This window comes from Rhamphochromis sp. 'chilingali' (genome assembly GCF_963969265.1).
Source record: "Rhamphochromis sp. 'chilingali' genome assembly, chromosome: 5".
Taxonomy (NCBI): Eukaryota; Metazoa; Chordata; class Actinopteri; order Cichliformes; family Cichlidae; genus Rhamphochromis; species Rhamphochromis sp. 'chilingali'.
In genome coordinates this window covers 4,621,735-4,646,072 of record NC_137932.1, presented here as the reverse complement: position 1 = coordinate 4,646,072, position 24,338 = coordinate 4,621,735, and the positions used below count along the sequence as shown (strand labels likewise).

At 40.4% G+C, this 24,338-nt stretch overlaps 1 protein-coding gene across 2 annotated transcripts in view; it reads right to left on the bottom strand.

Annotated features, from left to right (window-relative positions):
• Positions 1–24,338, bottom strand: part of plcb4b (phospholipase C, beta 4b) — a 77,756-nt gene that overhangs the window by 36,151 nt on the left and 17,267 nt on the right. For both annotated transcript variants that reach the window (XM_080882648.1, XM_080882647.1), the window contains exon 3: positions 19,970–20,036. The gene's annotated coding sequence lies outside the window, so the exon portion shown is untranslated. The remainder of the gene's footprint in view (positions 1–19,969; positions 20,037–24,338) is intronic.

Genomic DNA, 24,338 nt, shown 5'->3' with positions numbered 1-24,338 from the left:
CGGAGATTTGATTTTCATCCACCAATCTTTTAGCCTGCTGCGCTACAGAATATTTTCTACTATACAGAAAATTAAACGCATATACACAAAGTGGAAACTGGATGCTGATGGATGAGATGAGAAATAGGGGAACTGAGGAAGGATAATGGGGGAAGAAATATGGACAGAGAGTCAGCGTGAAAGATGTGAAGGCACAGGGAAAAGTGAAAGGCAGAAATAAAATAATAAAATCAGTGCACTAAAAGTAAGAGCCTGATATACACCCACTGAGAGGCAGAAAGATGTGATCTGAGAGATGAGGAGAGAGTGGCATGAGAAGCATAGAGATGAAACAGAACAGTGGTGGGCAGAGAGACACAGAACAGTGACACAGCTGTGAGTGACAGAGGCTGGGGGATCAGAGTGGTGAGTACAGCAGAGGGGGGGTGTCTGCTTTTGATGTGGGGAACGCAGATCAGACACATCATCAGCAGGGGTTACAGAAGACTACCGGCTGGGCGGGCTACAGTCCACCCCTGCCATGACAAGTGCAGATGATGCAAGGCTTCTGGGATGTTTGAATGCTGTCATTTTGAAAGTACAATGATTCAGAAAAAAAAAAAGAGACAATCTCACTGCTGCTGGCAGGTTCAGCAAAAGACACCATAGCTGAACAGAGACAGTGGATAACACCAGAAACTGTGAAAAACAAGCTACTGCACTTTCATTTATGCAAATTAAGCCAATTTGGTCTGCTGTGCTGTATATCACACAGCTAAAGGAGGTATAGTATCCAGGTCAATACATCTACTTATTTACAAAAAAAGGAGCCAACCGTGAAACCAAGTCCTCCACCATCTGTGTTGGCCAAAAGTAGAGTTTACTACAGAAGTTTACTCATCAAACAAGGGAAACACGGAAATGTTATACACTGTAAAACAGATTCAAAATCATTCATATAGGACATTTCACATCTCTAATTTGGACTAATTGGACTGTGCTTTCCTGTCTGACGATAGCCTAGATCTCGCTACACTCAACAGTATGCATTAGATAACATTTTCCTCAGCGGGATGAAATCTGTCCAATAGCAGTGCAGCAGTTGAGGTCCTATAAGGCCACGCCAGTGCGCACGCTGGGCCTCTGAGCTTCTAGAAGTGTGAGTGTGCACGTGAGGAGCTATGGGAAGCTAGCGGAAGTCGGTGAGGTCCGAGCCCCCTATCCAACCCCTGACAGAGAGATAATTACGATAGATGGGAGCCCCGTGAGGAACACTGTTCCCAGCCTCCTCTTCTAAAATGGCAGCTAGGGTAACACCCAGCGGTCCCACACCTCATAAACTAAAATTAGGCTACAGCTACATCAGTCAGCCAGTGGTGGAAGGGTTGACTGGGGACATGCTCCAATGGACACGAGTGAACAACAGACAGAGAGCAGCATGTGTCATGGCTGTAACAATAATCACAAAACCAATAATAACAACGACAGGTATTAACTGAGGACTAAAACTTTAACAACAACTTAGCTGAACTGCAGGAAACTGAAAGAGGAAACATAATAAGATGTGTTCTGTTTGATCTTTCAACACATCATCATCTGATGTTTTTGCTGATACTGTTGTGAGGATTCACTGTCAGTCTTACTGCATTCATGTCAGACAAAAAGTATTTCAGTTTCCAGATTTTTATTTTCTTATTTCATGTCATCGTTTTCTTTTCTAGCTGCCAGCTGAGGAAAAGAATGGTTTCCTTGTGTCATTATCAAGGTTGTCAGATTTAGAGGATATACTGTATCTACCTGTGTTGTGCGTGTGCCTTATATGGCTTTATATCTTGCGGGGCCCGTGGAACTGAGGGACGGCAGTTTTTGGTTTACCGGATGCTGAGCCCTCCTGCTGTTGCCATGACATTAAAGAGCAAGTGGAAGGTGCTCGTCTATTTAAGGAATGGTACGTGCAGATTAAATAATAGCAGTCTTTTGCTTATCAGACGTCTTTTCGGGTATCAGCTATCAGGGAAAAAAATATATCCCACCACAGATGTTGCTTAAGAGTTATGTAGATTGCCGCGCAGTTCTGAGAAAGGATTTCATTAAAACTAAGTAGAAACAGCTGGGCAAGTGTGTGTGTGCCCGTCAAGGTCAAGACACAGTTATGCGCTTCAAGTTGTAGTTATCACATTTTTTAAAAAGCAGATTTGAAAACCAGGTGCTTGGGAAACCCTCCCCCCCAGAAAGGCAGTGTTTGTCAGAAATATTACTGTAACAGGTGCAAAACATCAGCTTCTCAGCTTCACATGACTGGAAACCACCATCTGTTCTATAAGAACAAGGGAGGCTTAAGTAATTAAAAAGTAATCAATAACAAAAACAGCCTTAATTCAATTAATTTCTCATTTTCTGCACACATAGCGTACACACCCACTATTTAGACGACCTGATGATACAGACCTGTTTTAAGTATGTGAGATGAAAGTGAGTGAGAATGGTTGTCTGGTTCTCTGCAAAACACTGGTCATTTATCCAGGGTGTACCTTGTCGTTTACCCTATGATAGCTAGAATAAGCTCCAGACCAACCATGACCCTGAATTGGACGAGTGGATGGATGCTTGACACTTTCAAATTGAGAGCCAAACTGTTAATACAGGGGAAAAGTCTGTTGAAAGGGAATTTTCACAGTAAGAGCTGTGCATCACTTATTAAACCACAAGATCCAATGTGCACACTTGAATTATAATATGTTCAGTTGCCTAAGATTTTTGGAAGTTAGGAGTGTCAGGAGAATGAAATTTGTTTAAACTTAAACGAGAATGCAAACACTGTAACATATATTTCAATTTCTGCTTCCATTCCACACCCACGCTGTTCGCTTGGTGTCCTTGTGAAAGTCAAACACTGTAACACTGACGTCTGGCATGATAGTGGAATATGGTTTGTATTTTTCCAAAGCTTGGCCTATGTACAAATCTACATTCGTAAATACAGTTCTATTATGGACTCGCTGTGGCATCCTGGTCTCTAATCTATACAGTAAATATCACAGAGTGATATCATGTCCCCTTATAAGATAAGATAAGATAAGATAAGATAAGATAAGATAAGATAAGATAACTCTTTATTGTCATTGCACAGTCATACATAGTACAGTAGTACAATGAAATTGGAAAAACTGTCCTACGTCGGCACCACATATAACACAACACGACACGATATGACACATCACAACGTAACAAACAACACAACACAGTATATTAACTTAGTATAAAAAAGAAGAATAAGTGTATGTGTATTGCACACTGTTATTATTGCACATTAATTATTATTGCACCTTGTTATAAATATAAATATTATTGTTATCGTTTTAAACATTGTTACCTCCCCCTAAAAAGTCCAGGGAGGTATCCAGTCAGGTCAGCTATTTACATTGATCAGGGCTATTGCCCTGTTGTAAAAGCTGTCCTTGAGTCTATTTGTTCGGGACCTCAGCAGCCTGAACCTCCTGCCAGACGGCAGCAGCTTAAACACCCGGTGTCCTGGGTGTGTGCAGTCCCGTAGGATGCTGCGTGCCCTCTTGAGACAGCGAGTGCTGTACAGGTCCTTCAGGGAGGGAAGAGGATGTCCAATGATTTTTTGGGCCATGTTGATGACCCTCTGGAGAGCTCTTCTGTGTGCTGTGGTGCAGCTGGAGAACCACACACCGATGCAATATGTCAGCACACTTTCAATGGAGCAGCGGTAGAAGACGGTCAGCAGCTCCTTCTTCAGGTCCATTTTTCTGAGGATTCTCAGAAAGTGGAGACGCTGTTGGGCCTTCTTTAAGACCGCAGAGGTGTTAGAGCTCCATTGGAGGTCTGTGTCTATGTGCACACCCAGAAACTTGAAACTGGAGACCCTTTCCACGCACTCCCCGTTGATGCTGACAGGCTGCAGCTCGGACTTCCTCCTTCTGAAGTCAACTACCAGTTCTTTTGTTTTGGTGGTATTGAGGTCCAGGTTGTTGTCTGCACACCAATCTGACAGCCTCTGAACTTCAGCTCTGTATGCAGTCTCATCTCCCCCTGAGATGAGCCCCACCACAGTGGTATCATCTGCAAACTTGATGACTGTGTTGTCTGGGTGGGAACTAACACAGTCATGTGTGTACAGAGTGTACAGTAGGGGACTCAGTACACAGCCTTGTGGAGAGCCGGTGTTGAGGCTGAGGGCTGAGGAAAGATGAGGCCCCACTCTAACTCTCTGTACACGGTCTGAGAGGAAGTCTCTGATCCAGCGGCAGGTGGTGGAAGGAAGTCCAATTTCCAGCAGTTTATCTATTAGTCTGTCCGGGAGTATCGTATTGAAAGCAGAGCTAAAGTCAACAAAGAGCAGCCTGGCATAACGGCCCTGCACTTCCAGGTGAGAGATGGTGGTGTGGAGCGTTGTAGCAATGGCATCTTCAGTTGATCTGTTAGCTCTGTATGCAAACTGGAGCGGGTCGAGTGTGGGTGGCAGGCAGGACATGATGTGACGTCGGACCAGTTTCTCAAAGCACTTCATTATAACAGGTGTTAGAGCAACTGGTCGTGTATTCATTGTATTATGTATTCATCCAGCATATTTATCTTGTCTTGCGGCTTTGAGACTGAAAATGATGGCATGCATGGATTTTTTCACAGTCTTGGAAGCATTTTGGATCTGGCAGTACACCCTAGTGTTACTTTGATTGGGAAAAAATAAACGCATACAGGAAGCCTACATAGAGAAGGCCACAAAAATCTAATGTAAATTCCATCATTAGAGGGTGAATGTGAGGGTCCGTGCAGACATCTGCAAGATTTGTTATCACCATGCAGACACCACACTGCAAGAACAGCTACTCCTCAATGGTGTCTGCAGCCATCGTGTGTGCATCTCACGCCGCCTCTCCTTTAACAATACCATCAATTTTCCTCTTTCACTATCAGGGTCATCACTGCCCTTGAGGCTGAACCCATCTTAGGACACACATATCTAACCACTCACCTGGACTGACTCACTGGAAAACAAATCCCCTGAGACTGAGAACAATTTTCTTCCTGCACATTTTGCTCAAATCCCAGTATTACCAAAAGCCAGAGTGAACCTTCATCAGTTTAATAGGACTGACAATCACTTCCAAAGACTATAACACAAAAAGCATCCTTGTAACAACACAATAGGCTTCACATTCTCAGGACAATATAATCAACTTGCTAATTCTTGTTAATGTTTTTTTAAGTACAGTAAAGCATACAGTATTGATTGCAATACTGCAATGATAATATGTAATTCAATAATATAATGAAAACGCATTACAGTCACTCAAACATTCACAACTCTGACACTTTTCCATCTATTTATTCTCTCTGTTAGCTCTGAGTCAACACAAACAGGGTTTTTTTAGCTCATCACACAGAGCACAATGCAAACACAGGAAGGGGCAGCAGTCAAATGTCACATGTTCTGATGATGCTTTTGTAGTCTTTGGAATATGAAGTCTTCACCAAATTATATATGTGTGTACAACATGTTGCAAACAAGTTAAAGTATTCTGTTGCTGAGGATGAAGAATACTGACAGCAATTCCTGTGCCTCATGTTCAAGGCTACCTCTACATGTTTCAATACAGCCGACGAGTTTGAGGTGTGCACAAACACTGAGGTCTGGCAAATTATTTTACAGCAGCCGGGTGTTTGGAGCTCATCATTTAGTAACAGTACCCACAGAGCCACTGTTCAGATTCAATTCCCAATAAGAAATGCATGCCTTTCCTTTCACTGCGTGAAAATCCCATTTCATTTTACCTTGAAGCATTTGCACCACATTTGCAGGATAACACACAAATGAATGCAGAAAAATACAAAAATATCATATTGCTGCTGTACTTGTACTAGAACAAGAAAATAGAGTGTACGCATATTAAATACATATAAAGAGTAAAAATTATATAAAAATAGAATAAAAGAGCAAGAAAAATGACTCTCAGCTAAATTGGCTTGATCATAACAAACAAACAAAAAAAACAAAACAAACATCTGCGTTATGGTGGCCGATCACCAACCAGAGCATAGAGAAAAAGAAGAGCATTATTCAAACACTGGGAACAAACTGCAACAGGCTGCTGCTATGAGGCATCTGTGTTAGAGATGAAGTCTGTAACGTTCACTCAATATCACAGCCAGGCAATATTCTGGTGGTGGTAGGTTTGTTTAATCGCATTACCATGAGGACCATCAGATTGATTCGCGCTCATGTTTGCTCAGAGTTTTCTGCACGCATCAGGCATGATGTGCTCACGCCGCGAGGAGCAGGGCAATATCATACAAGTGTGACTGTTTACACTGGATAGAAGCAGTCTTTTTATTCAATGAGAGCCCTGAAAGGAGCTTGTGGTTTTATTACACCAACAAGACCTCTTTTCTTTGAGCAAAAAGCTTGTAGGAGTGAAATGTTAATAAGCCTGTGTCCACTTTTACATTTCCTTAACAATCAGTGATACGGAGGGGGCAGTGTTTACTAAGGAACCATGCTACCACAAAAAAAGAGTGAGATGTGGTGTGCTTGTTCTAGCTTGTGTATAAAATGTGTAAGATCTCTGATTTCACAGGCTATCGCACCTTAGCGTGTCCAAGTGCAGCTCTGCACAAAGACTGGCATGCAGGGGGCAAGCTGAGCAAGGAGAATCAACGGCTGATGAAAGAGTGAGTAAAGGAGTGAATGGAAAACTGAATGGTGCAACCTGCCGCTAATCACAAGTGAAATTCCCTTTTTACTCATTTCAATTGATCCACATTTGGATTCCTCTTTGCTCAATGAGTGAGTGCTAACTGAGGCTTCTGCTGCCTCACCGCCTGCGTGCGTGACTTCATGTGTGTGTGCCTGTGTTTGACTAGGCTTGTTTGACTTTTTAAGTAAGTAGTGTCAATGTGTTTAAGTTTGTTTTTTTTAAACCCACTTAGTCCTCTTAGCCTGAAGAATTGCTAACAGGAAAGTACTGTTTAAAAGACCCTTTAGAAGACACTGTTATCTCACAGGTTAACTCACTTTAGAGTATCCAGACTGTGTTGGATAAACTGTGCATTCAAAAGAAAAAAAAGAAAGAAAAAAAAAGCTCTTCCTCCTTTCTTTAATAACATACAGAGAAATAACCAACAAATGGCCTCTCTTTAAGGCATTACAGGCTTCATACATACTTCATTAAACATAAGTGGATTGCACATTTTAAATAAACCACAGATGGATTTCTTGAAAATGAAGAGGTTTGTTTTCGTCCCCTGACTCATCATTAAAGTTGAGAACTGTTGCACGCTGCCACTAAATTACAGCCACAGATACAGGATGCTCTCGAATAAGATCTAGAACTGACACACGGCTCCTGTGGTACAAGCAATCAGTGGACTGTGTTTGAGACCAAGGTAGCTCAGTGATAACAGTGTTATCACAATGAACTGTGGAGAAACTATACAGTGGCTTTCAGTGTGTGTACTAAAATACTGAGTGTAGTTCTCCTGTCAACCACAACCAGTTGCAGCAGGGGCTGGCCCCTCCTGAGTCGGATCTGGTGGAGACTTCTTTCTGTTAAAAGGGAGTTTTTCCTTCCCACTGTTGCAAAGTGTTTGATCATAGGGGGTTGTTTGGTCAGAGTTTTCTCGTCATTATTCTCTTGAGCTTACAATATAAACACTTTGAAGCAATTTTTGTTGTCATTTGGTACTATATAAATGAAACTAAACTGGATGTGATAGTGAAAACTGATGTCAATTTTAGGAAATTTAGGGTCATAAACACTGACTGTGGTAATAACTAGTAACATAGACTTATTGTTACTAGTAACATACATTTATTGTTACTAGGCTGAGAAAAACATTGATGCCTCTGGTATATTTTCAATACATTCTGGTAGGGCTGTTCGATATAACGATATATATCGGGTGACAATATAAAAACATCTATCGTTTCATTTTACGCTATCGTTTGTTTCGTAGTGTGGCAAAATATAATGTTTACGGCAATATTTTTTCATCGTTTGATGGTCATTGTAGTGGTTATATTCATTTGTTAAAGTTCTCTCTTTCTCTTATATTTAATATGACCACGCTATGGATGGACAAGTGACTGTTTTTACGCGTTGCTGTTAGCAACCACGACGGTAAAACAATGGCGTGGCTCCGCCGTCTGCTTGTTTGTTTTGCATATTAACCTTTCACAATAAAGCTCAAGATCCTGTTGAGACTTTTCAAAATAAACTAAATCCCGTGAAAGAGTATGCAGTGTTTACTAGGGGTGCAACGATACACAAAATTCACAGTTCGGTTCGGTTCGATACTTTGGTGTCACGGTTTGATATTTTTCGATACAATCTGATCGAGAAATCACTCATCTTTGGAAAAGAGAGTTTATTACAGAGAAATGGCTCTTTCCAAAATAAAAGCTATACTATACGCTTCTTCTGGGGTATACTCTCAGCAGCATATTAAACATATCAGGTCCCCATAAGGAGAATCATGTGCTAACGGCTGTCTAAATGACTCGGGTAAAGTTTGTAGCATGCGTGCTTGTTGTTTTTGTCTGCTTCCACTTGTCTTTGCACTAGGATGATGTCGGTGTAAATGTGCAGTCATATTCATTGTGTTCCCACTAGTGCTGTCAGCGTTAATCTGAAATTATGTTAACGCCACAACACGGCAAATCTCTGTTAACGAGCTACCGCGGATCCATGTGGATTGAGCATTGCGTGGCACATCTGACATACTGTTTTACTTTTGTCCATGACGCATTTACCTTCAGGGTCATACGTCACATGAAAACCAAAATAGTTCCAAAGGCCAGATCTGAATGAGGGTGGGGGAGGTTCAATTTGCCATGTTGCAACGAGCTTAGCTTCTGTCTTGCTAGCTTGTGCTGCGCTCAGTGGATCTGCGCTCGACAGTGCAGCCTAGGCGGAGTAGTCGAACGCAGATCCACTGAGCTCTCAACACAGACAGCATCGTCAGAAGAAAAGTTGATCAAATAAATTAAAAATTTTGTATTGTTCAATACATATGCGTACCGAACCGAAAGCACTGTATACGAGTATCGTTGCACCCCTAGTGTTTACAGATTAGAAGCAAAAAAAGAGGCGTTAGGTGCTAAAAAATAAACCTTAGACTCAAACGTTAGAACAGGCTTTTCCCTGCAGCACGCTGTGTAATACATATTCACACAGAAAACGGCGTCTGTTACAACTTATGTCTAAAAATGTATCGTTTCATGCATCGGCTAAAAGTCATAACTCCAGGTACAGGACGCCCAGCTGAAAACACTTCATGCAAGTCGAGCTGCCCGAGATTGACGGAATTTACAGAAAATTTTAATTTTTTGTGATTTATATCGTTATCGGGATGATAGAAGTCTTATATCGGGATATGAGATTTTGGTCATACAGCCCTACATTCTGGCATTCTATAATAAGTATAATATGCCCGTCATTATCATTTTAGTACTGTTCTGTGAGTTACACTTTGATTCCCACTCCTAGTTGTTTTTCTCTAAATCCAATGTGAGCCCAACCTTTCTAAAAAAAACAAAAACAAAAAAAACCCCAAAAACAAAACAAAACAAACAAACACAAACTGGTGGGGGCCACTGAGACTGCACACAAACGCGAGAATAAATGAACTCTCCAATGTCAAATTCCTGATATAGGGTTCTCTTGGGCAGTGCATATAAAAAACTGTAATCAACATTTGTTTCTCTGGGACTGTAGCTAAAGAAGTATTATACTGTTGAAGGGAAGAATGTATTTTCCACACCAAATGACCCTCTTCTACCCATCTTCTTTGCCTTTTATAGTTGAGGATCACCCTGCTCACTCATGCTTCTCAGTCCCTGGTTACATAATCAAACTTCAGCCTGTGATGGAAACTGGCTGTCTTTCAGTCACACACACTCACTACAACGCCCAACTGTGGTGCTACAGAGCACATGCACACACACACAGACACACACACATAATAACCACCACACTTTCCCACAACAAATACAAGCAGTAGGATCTCCCTCACTTTCAATGAGTAACTTCACTTTCCAGCGTTGTTCCATACTCAAAGCAGACTGATAAAGTTCTATATATAGCCATCATATTAACTCTCTTCCAAACTGAGTTACATGAAAAATGAACACACATCCTACTAGACTTAGCATCCACCTCGTAAATGGCAGCCCAAAGCCTTTGCCAAAGTGTGGATATCAGTATGTTTATGTGTGTGTGACAAAAAGAGTGCTAGAGTCTGTTGACCTCAGGGCCCATGACTACCCTCATTGAAGGAACACTGAGGCCTCTCAAAGGGAAATAAAGAGAAGCAGGAGGGAGGGAAGGAAGGAATTGAGAGAAGGGCGAGGGTTGTCCCCGGGGTTATCAAGAATCTTTATCACAGACATTTAAAGTACTGTTTGTTTGTCTGTGTGTGCATGTATGTGTGTTTGTGTGTCAGGGAGTCCCCTGAATGTGGTGAGGTCAAGGGGCCTGGCTGACACATTAGCACACTTAATCAAACCTTAAGACTGACACACGTGTCACTGGTCAAAGATTCTCTTGCCATCTGAAGACAGCAATTTAATAAGGAAGTTAACAGAAGCAGACAAATTACAAAAGACTTTCACATTACTTTGACGATCCATATTTCGGTGATGTTTTCAAGAAGCTCTGCAAAGGAAAAGTGCTAAGGTGAAAATAGAGTCCAAAAATATAACTAGAAATCCTCACTCTGTCTTTGCAGAGTGATGAATATGTGAAGCTGAAGCCCCCAAATGGAATATGGAAAAGACCATCTTTCAAGAGGTGATGCTGAGGAGATGGTATCCGTGTCGGGTTAATAATAGAAATATGACCGGAACACTGGCATTAAAGAGAGAAGACTGCATTTAATTTTAAAAAGGCATTAATGTAGAAGCATAGACAAAATATTTAACATGTAATTAAAATGCCATAGTTCTAATGACTACCTTTCATGCAATGTGCTGCTGGAAGTAACACTCAGAATGCTTTTGTCTCAACACAAGCATTAGGTTCACATTAATATAGAGCAGTGTCAGCCACTAATTGAATTAGTTATCGCTGAGGAGGTACTTTTGGGGATGATATGCATATTCTAATACAACTAGAGGCATTTGGGGACACAATCAGAATCAAACTCACAGCTTAGTCTTATCTTGGCGTAAATGGATTGCTGTATCACTCTGAGGTGATGGAGGTAGGAGCCTGTTAATTTGGGGATGAATGTTAGGTAACTGGCCTTTGCAGAGTGAAAATACCATATTATTCCAAAAATGACTGTTACGTCACAAAGTCACTGCTCAACTGTGCTGCATGTGTGTGTCTGCGCATGCACGTGTGTGTGTGTGTGTGACGGTCTCGTTTAGACCGGATTAGGAGGTCAGAGGTTCGCAGAGGGCAGAGGGCCCTTCAAGACCAGGTTTCCCCAAATATGGTCAGGATTACTGAGGATACACATGCGTAGATAATATTCTGGGTGAACTACTAGAAGTGCTTGAGTGGCATCTGAATTTTATTTGAAAAAGATTTCCTTGTGCTCAGATAAACTCAAGCATCTTGGATTCATGATAAACATTGAAACCAGTTTGTGGTGCTCCTGCAAAAACAACACCCTGCTGAGTTAGAGACCTTAACAGGATTAAAATGCTCCAAATTAAAGGATGCTCAAAAGAACAAATTTAATTTGGGAAGTGCCCTGTCACATCTGTTTGCCAAAGATGCACACCCTCCACCCACTGCCCTTACTCTGCTCCATCTTACAGGACAGAAAAATTAAGGATAACCAAGAGAGAACATGTGCAACGAAGAGAAGCTTTGAAGACTTGAGACGGCAAGAACTGGATAGAGAGGGGGGGGGGGGGAGGGGGGGAGTGGGTTGCTCACAAATATGGGACTTCTCCTATTGCCCAAATATGTACCTATTAAAAGAGAATTTGTGCCCCGCTGAGCTGCCGAGGAGGCAGCCAGGAGAAAGGAGCAGTGGAAATAGAACATGTCCATATAGAGAGGGGAGCTGAGGAGAGAGGCAGCACGAAGGGGCAGGGGTTAAATGCTTCCCCAGAATTTGACCTTTCCACTGGCGTGAACTCAGTGAAAAAAAGCCCCCCCAAGTCCCTCCTGACTGACAGCCCAAGGGCCTACTGTGAGCATGATTGAGCAGAGACAGCTAAACTATTTCCCAAGAAAGCCCAGCTTCTAAATCAGCTCAATATGCAAGAATGATGTTTACAAATGTGTGAAAGCTCTAATGATGAGAGACTGAGACTTCTGCATGAACCTTGAAAACATGCAGCATTAGTCTTTCCCTGGCACTGACTGACAGGGGGAGAAAAAGAGAGAGAAAGACGTGAGACAGAAAAAGGAAAACCTGTCTCGACAAACAAACAGCCCACAGATGTTGCTCCTCTCTGACACGACTGGTCTCCCTAGCAACCCTGCTGGCCAGTAATAGCCTCTAGCTTGCCTGGCTGCAGCAGCGTCATGCAGACGCACACACAAATAGGCGCATTTCAGCCTCTGAATGGGATCCCAAAGGGTATTTTTAGAGACATGGGGACTCACTAGCCCACCCAACCCTTCCAGCCCCTGAGGCAATACCAGAGAACACACATCTCTAAACACAGACCATCTACCCCTATCATTAAAAGCCCCAGCCACACACATAAGCACAGTCATAAAAAACAGATCCACAGAGTCCCTCGATTCTAGTAAACAAGCCCTTTAACTGGTGATCGGAGATAACTGGGAATTACAAATTGAAGGCAACTTGTCCTGTCGACGCTTTCTTGGGTACATTGAAAAAGCTCTCCCTGAACTACCCGCTTTATATTACAATAAAAACTAATAATAAAATGTATTTTCATTTTCTGCAGAAATACACTGGAGCTTCTTCTAAACATTACCAGCCTGTTCACTGAGTGTTTTTCTTGAAAAATTCTTATAAGTGAGTGCTGGTATTCATACCAGTCACTTCCCACATTCAGATTCAACAGGTGGTGAATGCAAATTGGATTTTTACTGATTATTACAACAGAAAAAAAATGTTGCAACACCTGCCTCAGTGGGTGAAAGAAAATTACTCCTTGCTTGTCCTATACTTGCACCATCAGTGCATAACAAAGCTTAGTTTATTCTGCCACCCCAACTGAAGACATATTTTTAATTAAGATAAGATAACTCTTTATTATCATTGCACAGTCATACATAGTACAATAGTACAATGAAATTGGAAAACTGTCGGCACTACATATAACACAACACGACCCGATACGACACATTACAACGCAACACAAACAACACAACACAGTATAATAACTTAGTAATAAAAAAGAAGAATAAGTGTATTTGTATTGCACACTGTTATTATTGCACATTAATTGTTATTGCACCTTGTTATAAATATAAATATTATTATTGTTACTGTTTTTACCGTTGTTACCTCCCCCCCAAAAAGTCCAGGGAGGTAGCCAGTCAGGTCAGCTATTTGCATTGATCAGGGCTATTGCCCTGTTGTAAAAGCTGTCCTTGAGTCTATTTGTTCGGGACCTCAGCAGCCTGAACCTCCTGCCAAACGGCAGCAGCTTAAACACCCGGTGTCCCGAGTGTGTACAGTCCCGTAGGATGCTGCGTGCCCTCTTGAGATAGTGAGTGCTGTACAGGTCCTTCAGGGAGGGAAGAGGATGTCCAATGATTTTTTGGGCCATATTGATGACCCTCTGGAGAGCTCTTCTGTGTGCTGTGGTGCAGCTGGAGAACCACACACAATGCAATATGTCAGCACACTTTCAATGGAGCAGCGGTAGAAGACGGTCAGCAGCTCCTTCTTCAGGTCCATTTTTCTGAGGATTCTCAGAAAGTGGAGACGCTGTTGGGCCTTCTTTAAAAACCGCAGAGGTGTTAGAGCTCCATTGGAGGTCTGTGTCTATGTGCACACCCAGAAACTTGAAACTGGAGACCCTCTCCACACACTCGCCATTGATGCTGACAGGCAGCAGCTCGGACTTCCTCCTTCTGAAGTCAACTACCCGTTCTTTTGTCTTGGTGGTATTGAGATCCAGGTTGTTATTTACACACCAATCTGACAGCCTCTGAACTTCAGCTCTGTACACTGTCTCATCTCCCCCAGAGATGAGCCCCACCACGGTGGTATCATCTGCAAACTTGATGACTGCGTTGTCTGGGTGGGTACTAACACCGTCATTATCTTTATTTAAAAGACTGTAATTATGTTTTCACCGTAATTAAACATATATCGATGTAATACATTCTAATCTATGCACTTATAATGATTTAAAGCTGTAAGGATAAGATTTCACCCTAAGTTTTAGGGGCATTGAGCAGCCACAGTGCAGCACCCACTCAAGCAACAGAAGGTATAACAATTAACCAGTTGATATTTTGTTAGCACAGCTGGTAACTTCACCTTGCAGGGAAATTGTTCAAATGGACACAAATAGTATAATTGAGTAAAATTGGTATTTGCAAAAAAATACTCTGTTTTATAATTAATTTTTAAAAATTATCTGAAAATGTGGAGCCATTTTCAATATACCCATCAACAAAGGCAAAAATAACTAGAAAAATTTGCATTTCCTGCGAAAATGCTGTGTGGATGCCTTAACGCTGAAGATGTCTGCTGAAAAAAGCTGAAAAAGTTGAAAAAACAAAAAACTCTTTCTCACAAAGAAGAGGTGGAGAGACTGACAATTGTGCTGAAATGAGCAGAAGAGGCTCAGAATTGTGCTGATAAGAGGTGGAAAGGCTGAAGACTTTGCAGAAAAGAGGTGAATCAGAAGAATTTCTGCTGAAAAGAGGTAAAGAAGCAAAAAGATGAGCTGAAAAGAGGTGTAGAAGCAGAAGTGCTTGCTGCAGATGGCTGTATGTGTAATGACACACTGGAGAGTGTCAAGAAAGCAGAGCGCATGCAAGCAGGGAACATGTGTAGCAACTGTCACAGGTAGGATTCGAACTTCTGCCACCGGGTCTCACGGCAGCTGCCCTACCCTCTGAGCCAAACGAGTTCTGGTCACAAGCAAAGATATGATGAGACGGAAAATGTGCACTGTGGAGCAGAAGCTCAAATTAGCAGAAAAGAGGTGAAGAGGAAGAACTTTGTTGTGAAATGAGGTAAAGAAACTGAAATTTGTGCTTAAAACAAGTGAAAAAGCTGAACTCTGAAATCCTGCTAAAACAGCACAAGAGGCTGATATTTTTCAGCTACTCATTGAGCCAAACTGGTTCTCACGTAACTGAAAAAAGGTGGAAAAGCTTCAAATTCTAATGAAAACAGCAGAAGAGGCAGAGATTTGTGCTGATAAGAGGTGAAAATGCTGAACCAATCAGAGGTACTGCTTCTGTCTGCTTCATCAGGCTGTGTACTTGTATGTATTTCTGCCATAGACTGTTAACAAGAATCTGAGGTCCATATTAGAAAAGCTGCTAAAATCATTAAACTTTGCAGAATTGTAATAAATTATCAATATGAATTACCGGTCTGTGATAGTGTATAAATTTGTAGTTAAAAAAAACATGTGGGCCAAAGTGGAATCGAACCCATAACCTTTGGTCTGAAGAGCCGTGTCATTACCAATCGCGGCGCCTCTAAGGGGGCGGGGCGCCTCGAAAAAAAGGGTGATGAGGAGTCAGAATTAGATCGCGGTGAGATGCGAAAAACGCCGTTTTTTGGAGTTACAAAACATTGTGTAACTCAAAAACTAGGTGGGATAGAAGCATAATTCTTGCACTGGGTGAATCAGCGGACTTTGGTGTACTTTGACTGCGATTTACATAGCTCTTTGTATATCCGTCGCGGAGATATGACGAGAGAAGAAACGGCTTCATTTTTGGAGTTTGAAAAATGAGAGGAGGACATATTTCCACCCCTCAAACATGTTTTTGTGTTGTTATAGCACAAATACTATAACAACGCAGAAATACTATGACTTAGTAGTAATACTATAACATAACAGTTCAATGTTCTTGCACAAATACCACAATATGGCAGAAACACTATGTTTTAGCACAAATACTGTGATTTGGTATAAATACTACGATTTGGCACACATACTATATTCCGCAGATACACTATAACATAACAGATATTCTACGACTTAGTAGTAATACTATAACATAACAGAATTATTAATTGGGCACAAATACCACGATTTGGCAAAAATACTATGATTGGGTACAAATACTATGATTTGGCAATAATACTGCATTTTAACACAACTACTGAGATTTGATTGAAATACTATGATTTAGAAGAAATACTATTACTCCATACAAATACGATGCTTTGGGACAAATACTATGTTTTGGTTCCAATACTATGATGTGCAACAAATACTATGATTTGGCACAAGTACTATGATTTAGTACAAATACTATGATTTGGCAGAAATACTATGCCTTAGTAGTAATACTATAACATAAGAGATATACTATGGTTTTGCAGACATACTATGTTTTTGCACAAATACCATGATTTGGCACAAATGCTATGATTTAGCAGAAATACTATGATTGGGTACAAATACTATGATTTGGCAATAATACTGCGTTTTAACAACAACTACTGAGATTTGATTGAAATACTATGATTTAGAAAAAATACTATGACTCCATACAAATACGATGCTTTGGCACAAATACTATGATTTGGCACAAGTACTATCATTTAGTACAAATACTATGATTGGGCAGAAGTACTATGTTTCAGTGCAAATACTATGATTTAGCAGAAATACTATGTTTTAACATAAATACTATCTTTTGGCAGAAATTCCTGCTAAAAAGGACTATTTCTGCGTTTTAGCAGAAATACTGTAATTTGGCATAAATACTATAATTTGGGATAAATACTATGATTTGGCACATATAATATATTCAGCACATATATTATAAAATAACAGAAATATTATGATTTGGCCTCAAAACCATAATTTTGCACAAATACCATGATTTTTGCAAAAATACTATGAATTAGCAGAAATACTATGATTTAGCAGAAGTACTAAGATGTAGTAGAAGTACTTTGCTTTAGCAGAAATACTATGATTGAGGAGTAATACTTAAACATAGGAGAAATATTGATACACAGACACACATACACAGACAGTAAAGGGAACAGGAGCTGTTGAGAGTCTGGGCTTGGTATATGTAGGTCAGTTAAATTAGCTGCACCTGCTGTAGTCAGCCCTTACACACACAGACACAGAGAGAGGTGTGAGTTTTCTTCAGTGTATTTCTGACATTCAGGATTCCCCTCGAACAAATGGCCATAATTTCCTAACCGTAGAGGCTAGAACGGTCATTCAGACATCGTTTTGTTCAGAAGAGATGGGGGAATCTTCAGGTCTTCATAATTCAGAGATAAAATATAAATTATTAAAGATATATGACTTTTAATACATTGTAACTGAGTAGAGGCGAAGCAAAAACTGCCTTGACTTGCTCTCAAACAACCTTTGGTTACTCTAAATCTATATGGAGCATCAAAATCATTCTTTCACCGTAAGAAACAGCAGGCTTTGGTGAACAGTCATGGAAATTTTCAGGGCTCTGTGGAAATCCATCAAAAAGATATGATGAGAGAAAAAAGTGCCTCATTTCCAGAGTTTGAAATCTGATGAAATCTGAGCGAGGGACAAATTTCCTTCCCTCAAACAAGTCTAACTCATCTCAGAACGGTAATAGGTGAGAAAATAATTCTTGAATTGTGAGCATCAGGAGTGTCTGAAGATATATCGGGAGCAGCCTTATGTCTTAACTTTGCTTCGTTAAGGAGATATGACGATTCGAATATGCCTCTCATTACAGAAATCAAGCGGTGATTTTGAACAAGCTCTCCATTGACTTTCTATGGAGAGTTTTGCGACTTTGTGTTGGTCTGAGGAGATTTGCCAAAATTCTATAAATCCCACAACAATGATAGTGACATTTTCGGAAACCCAGCAAAAATACCTACGTTTTGATGTATAATTTGTGGAAGTTGAGTGAAGATTGAGCAAGTAGCAAGAAGTTGTTCGGACATGAAGAGAAGACTGCAAAACCTTCAGTGGCAGACTGGAAGCCAAGTGCATAGCAACCATAACAACGCATGTATTTTGTGAAAAATCACAATTTTGCAACTGAAAACTTTAAGAGGCATAAAGGTAAAACGGTAAAAGATTTGAAAAAGCTGAATCATACCTGAATAGCCCAATAATTTGAGAACATTTTAAAGTTTGAATGGTTGTTCTACGTGAAAATATGAGGAAGTAGTTAAGTTTCAGAAACAAGCAAATTTTAGCAGAATTGCAGAAGTTTCCCATTCATTTCAATGGGACAAATTAAGCTTAATGTTTTAAAAAGTATAATAGTGAAAAATACCAAAAGACATAGCAGGAATTAGCAGAAATAGCAGAATATTTTAAAATTTGAACGGTGAAAATCGGCTGAAAATTGTGGAAGTAGTTAAGTGCCAAAAAGTGTACGGAAGTCCCAAGAGGAACTCAATAGTGTGGATGCTTAAAGCATCCACACAATAAAGGATAAAGAATAAAGAGAAACAGGATCTCAATAGTGTGGATGCCTTGAGGGCATCCACACAATAATAATTCAGATAAACTAAACTTGTCCTTTTTTATGTTAGTCAAAGATGTATAATTTTTAAACTATGTGGAAGTCAACATTGTAACTCTGGAGTTTCTTTTTTTAAGTGGGTCTGGGGCATGGTAGTACAAGTAATGGTCAGTGGTTCAACCCTGAGCTGAAATGTTCTTAGGCAAGATACTGAACTCCAGATACCCCCTGATGCATTCAGTGGGTTTTCATTTGTGCAAAACAAAAAAAACAAAAAAAAGTGTCTGTGGGTGCAGTGTTAGATGTGCTTGGGGTGTTAGGTGAGAGCAAAAAATAGTATTGTTAGATTATTTATACGGGTTGGCCAATACAATAAATAGCAGTTAGTCAATGGAGCAAAACGGTTCTAGGTCTAAACTTGTCCAAAGACACGTTTGTCAGGTTAACTGGTGATTCTAAAGTGACTGCTGGTGTATGGTAACAGTAAATTACTGTCTCACTGTGTTAGCCTGTGAAAAATATTGATGACAGGATCTGACAGCGTGAGAGAGATGAGCTAACGGTAAAGGAGCTAAATGAAATTCATCAAACGACTATAAATGATCACAGGATGAATGTTAAACATCCGAGTCCGAGTTTTACTTGAAACAAAGAAGCTCTGAAGATGTTTTAAGTTATAAATTTCACTCACTTCTAGTCAAAAGGATTAAAAAGAGTAAAACCTCTGAAATGTATCCAGTGGTTGAAATGATGTTTTCCTGGATGGAAATGATGGTAAACTGAAAATTTCGAAAGTTGGATTTCTCACAATAATGCCTAGACAAAGACAAAAAAAGCAAATGTTGGTGTTTTTATCCACTTTTGAAAGATTGTTTCAGTTTGCTGCTGCACTGTGTTGTTTTTTCTTTGGTGTACACGCCAAATACAAAATTACCAAGTGTATGTCTCTTTGATCTGTGACACTTTAAAATCTGTTAAACTTTTTAGCAGAACTGTGTGAAATATCACTTAATAACTTGATGTTTTTCCCTATTCCGGCACATAATTTCCTCACGTTTCATTGACTGAGTCATTATTCACACAGATTTCTGGCTCAGTTAACTCACAACATTAAGTCTTGTCTGTTAGGCTAATCCTGCACTGTCTAACACACTTTGCTGAATTGAAAAGACAAATGACTACTAACTGTACTCAACATAAGTATGTATACTGTATACCTACCATGCTGTCATGTGCCATAAATATGTACATTCTTTACAGAAATGATGCTCTGTTTTGCAAAGGTTAAACCAATTTGTAGTTCAAGCTAGCAAGGGAGCTGATGATTACATAAAGGAATGAAAAACACTGAAAGCCTCTGTATTGTATATGTGGGAGGTGAATCTGAGAGTACTTACCAGGTGACAGACAGGGAGACAGAAAACTGAGGGGAGGGGAAACACTGGAAGATAGCAGTGGACCACTCTAGAAAGAGAGGGGGAAAAGCAAACGGGAGGGGGAGAGAAAAGAAATTTAGTCCAATTTGCAGATACGTGCTAACTTCATTATTCAGCTTCCTCTCATACACTTATAGTCATATTACAGATGATTGTGATGCCTTTAGGAAAGACACTGACAAAAGACAAAAAAAAAAAAAAAGATGTACACGAGCATGTTCCTGTTCACACATACACAACGCACACACTGGGGTGTAATCACCAGCTCCCCAGTAATGTTCCTCATCCTATTTGGCAAGTGCAGAATTTTAATCATTCCTCTGGCTTCTGCTAAATAAACTTTTAATGGAAGGCGCTTCCCGTAAGAAAGGCTGCCTCTGTCAGAGAGATTGGTGGAAATGAGCTGGCAAATTAGACAAACGGCACCACCTCCACATCTGCTCTGCAGCAGCTTCTGAGAGGCAGGTATGTCAGTGAAAATAAAACAGAGTCTGCTAAAAGCTTAAAACGTAAATGTAAAACACAGATTGGGTCAAAAGGTGCAGACAGAGAGGCAACGCGGATGAGTGAAACAAGAACCAAACTATAGATGGAAAGGAGAAGATAATCCCCCTTTTGGCAAGGCATCTGGTACCTCAGGCCTGAAGACAAGAAAAATTCCTCCTCATTTCCTGTACTTAGGAGTGACCGTGATTCTGCTTGTGTCTCTCACATCACCATCACATTGCTAGAACAGGAACAGGCCAGTAATGGTTTCTTTATACAATCACTTTGCAAGATAAACTTTGCCAGATAAGTGTAGACAGCAGAAGCTAGATTTCAACAAGTAAAGTGAGGGAAAGTTGCTGCTCTTAAGGTTGTATTTCCATCTGGGATTATGATTGCTTGTTAATGTGGAGATTTTTGAAAGCCCAATAAGAAATATATTTTGTGACAGGTTCCTCTCGTGAGTTCCAGCTTTAAACATACTGCAGTTGTTGTCCAAATTAATTAGAGAAACTAACACAATGTCAATATATGGACTGTTTTTATATTTGGATACAGGTCCTTTGCAGTCAATGACTGCCTGAAGTCTAGAACCAGTAGACATGTCAAAATGCTGCATTTCCTCCTTTAAGATTATGAGGCTTTACGGCAGCCACCCTCAGTTGCTGCTTGTCTGCTTTCAGTTTGCATACAATAACTGAAAAGATGCTGAGCCAAGACGAGGTGACTGGCATGGCCACTGAAGAATATTTTATTTATTTAAACTCTTGAGCAGTATGCTTTGGGTCATTATCTATCTATCTGTGAAGCGCTGTCTGATTAATTTTGCAGCATTTGGCTGAATCTGAGGAGAGAGTGTAGCAAGTGTAGTACAATCCATCCTGGTGCTTCACATCATCAATAAACACTAGTGACTTAATGCCACTGGCAGTTATACATATCCATGCCAGTTAATCTTGGTTTCATCTGTCCAAACCGTGCCGTATAATCCGACCTTCCTGTTTTCAAGTATAACCAGTGGTTTGAACCTTATGAACCTGCTGTATTTACATTGTACATGCTTTGTATTTACATAAAGGTATCTCTTGATTGTAGACTTTGACAGGGATACGCCTACATCCTTGAAAGTGTTGACTTGGTTAGATGTTGTAAAGTTGTTTCTCTCAACAATGAAACTGTCGTCACACACTCGAGTTGTCTTCTGTGGTTTTTCAGGTCTTTTGGTGCTGCTGAGCTGCTCGGTGCGTTCATTCTTTTTGCACCACACCTAATGTTTTTGTGACTTCTCCCATAGGTTTGCTTGTTTGGTTTGCACTGAAGTCTCTCAGCACCCTGTTTTTAACATTATAGTAAAAAACTATAACTTCAGATATTATGCCCGCATCATTTGTCATGAAATAATGAGGGAACAGGCTTGACTTGGCCACGAAACTGCTCGTCAATCCAACTTCTGATTAATTCCTAACTTGTTAATTAAAAATGTTTGTAAACAAAAACAAACAAAAAAAAAAATGACCAAAAAAAACAACATTAAAGCTGAAATGCTGCACTTGAGTCAAGTACTTGGAAGTACAAGTGCAAAAATTGTGTTTTGTGCAACTAATTATTGACCTCACTCTACATATATACAACATTTTTACTACCAAAAAAAATCACCTCCAAAAAAATCCCAGCATCAGTTGGGCCTTGCAAAAAAGCAGGCCCATGTAATGAAGTTAATACAGAGCTTGGTATTGATCTGGCACCATCTATTTTGAGTCATCTGCCTCCGATCCCTCTCTCCCCCTCTTCATGTAGATAAGCTGCAACTGTGGGAGAGGCCTATGTAGATCAAATATTCCACATGTCAAGTGGACTCACTGGACAAGAGCTGTTCACAGGCCTCTTCAGCCAGGGTAGAGCATCAGCAGATACACTGTGTATCAAAAAAGCCATGACACATGTACAGACACCAATATTCATGTTCTGCTAAGTAATTTAGTAAGAGCCCTATAAAGAGAACAGGTTAACAATACTTGGGTCCTGCTTTTTCACCAGGCCTCTTTTATCCATCGACGTAAGAATGAATCGACATAGGAAACCTGTAAAATACTACTGCTGCTGTTACTAGGGATAATAATAAGTAGAAGAAAATAAGTGATGATGCTGCTAAGTGGACACAGATATTTTACACTTTAGCAGACAAAGCTAACAAACTGGAACTCAATTGTGCTACCATGGAAACTCCAACCAGCAGCACAGCTAAAAGAGTTCAGTCATGAATACACAATATCAAACAAAAAAAAATAGATGTTTCTTGCTACATCTCTTCTTTCTGTGCATCTGTGCGGACACACACATGCACACACGAGTATATTTTTAGTAGGTGCTATTCTAAGTAACATCCAGCCATGCGGTAATCATTCCTTTGATTAAAGCAACAGGTAAGAAGCTGCTAATCTCTCCCCTGCCTGTCACAGGATTTAAATGGTACAAACAGTAACAGCTGTGCCGACCATCACTCAACAAATGACGGCTTTACAGGGGAAGCACACAGGGGTGCTGATTAAAACAACAACACTGCCAACCGCACACACTCCCGCAGGTATCACAGGATGGGATCTGGCCGGGGAAATGACATTATCCGTGTTACCTGAAATAGCCTAATCTGAAAATAATACGTCATTATCTACACATACAAGCTTACACCAAAATGCCTCACATAAACTGGTCTGGAGGTGAAGAGAATGACAGTTCAAGTACTAACGACATATGTCCCCGCCTCAGGAAATCGACCCAACCCAAAGGCTGACGCGCAGCTCTCTGTGGGACACGCTGTTGACGGCTTTGCTGCCATGAGCAGCACCTGTCAGGGCACTGAGATGATAATTCTCATTTGGCCCCCGATTGCAACTATGTTGAGAGTGACTCTGAAGGGACATTAAATAACATCAGCTCTCAAAACGACCAAAGGAGGACTCCGAGAAATCCCTCCCCCCGTGTTTGTGTGCAGCTGTGTCATGCAGGATAGTTTGTTTTCTCAGAGGACTAAAGTAGGAAAACCAGACTGAAGACTGGGGGATAGAAAGCTTGACAAACATTAACACTAAAGTTACACTTCACCTTTCATACATCACCATTTCATTATAATAGCTCACACCAGTCTACTGTCTGTAATGCAGTTTGGAAGGTGCCATCAGGAGCTAGTTGGCTGATATCTCCTACATTTACAAATTTATGCATTTCACAGAATTTTTTTTGCAAACAAATCAAAGCATAAAAATTACATTTTTCAGTTTTATGGGGATTATGTCTTTATGTCAATGTAAGGTTTCCAGTTGAGGCTCCTGGAAGTTACTAAATCCCCCGTTTCCAGTTTCTGAAAATAACATGACTTAATGTTACAGACATGAGTCTGCTAGGACTAGAAACTTGTCACCATGGCATTAAGACTTTTGTTGTGTCTAGAATCCCATTTCTCTGGACTTAGACTTTCTATGATGTGCATAAATTTAGCTACATGAAGTACACTAAAAGTATCTAGATGGTGTATTCATAACTATCAAGATGTAGAGTGTGAAATAAACTAAAATACCAACAAACTCCAATGGCTTTATTCTCATGGCACGGTGAGCATGTTTTGGTATGCAGGCCTTCATCTATCAACACACCGAATCTTTTCTATTGGTGTTCCACTAATTGGGGCCTTCCAAATATGGTGTTCATCCAAACCTAGGGTGAAAGTGGAAAATTCCAACAGTAAAATTCCACCAACAGGAGGAGTCTTCAATAACCTGGACACATCCAGAAGCCCAAAAAGATACCAATAAACATTCATCAAATTCAATCCAAATCATACAAAAAA